Source organism: Penaeus monodon, chromosome 28 (assembly GCF_015228065.2).
Source record: "Penaeus monodon isolate SGIC_2016 chromosome 28, NSTDA_Pmon_1, whole genome shotgun sequence".
NCBI lineage: Eukaryota > Metazoa > Arthropoda > Malacostraca > Decapoda > Penaeidae > Penaeus > Penaeus monodon.
This window is the reverse complement of record NC_051413.1, coordinates 39,452,227-39,452,440: the sequence shown is the minus strand read 5'-3', so window position 1 is coordinate 39,452,440 and position 214 is coordinate 39,452,227. Positions and strand designations below refer to the sequence as shown.

The window sequence follows — 214 nt, the reverse complement described above, 5'->3', positions numbered from 1 at the left end:
AATGCGAGTCGCCCATTCAGCTGACTTCATAGTCGACGCTGCCCTTCATGGGTCCTGAGCAGCGTCCCAGTTTTCATGTTCGCATAACGCTCGGTTCTCGATATAATCGGTGTACAGCCATCCTCACTCAGCTGCAGAGATATGTTATTCAGGGGTGGATTATCTGCCTGGAATGTGCTGGTGTGATGCTCAGTTATGGAGAGTAGCATTTCAT

The 214-nt window shown here is 49.5% G+C and overlaps 1 protein-coding gene across 1 annotated transcript in view; it reads left to right on the top strand.

The window, feature by feature from the left end:
- Window positions 1-214, top strand: part of LOC119591593 — a gene marked incomplete in the record, with an annotated part of 13,874 nt that overhangs the window by 546 nt on the left and 13,114 nt on the right.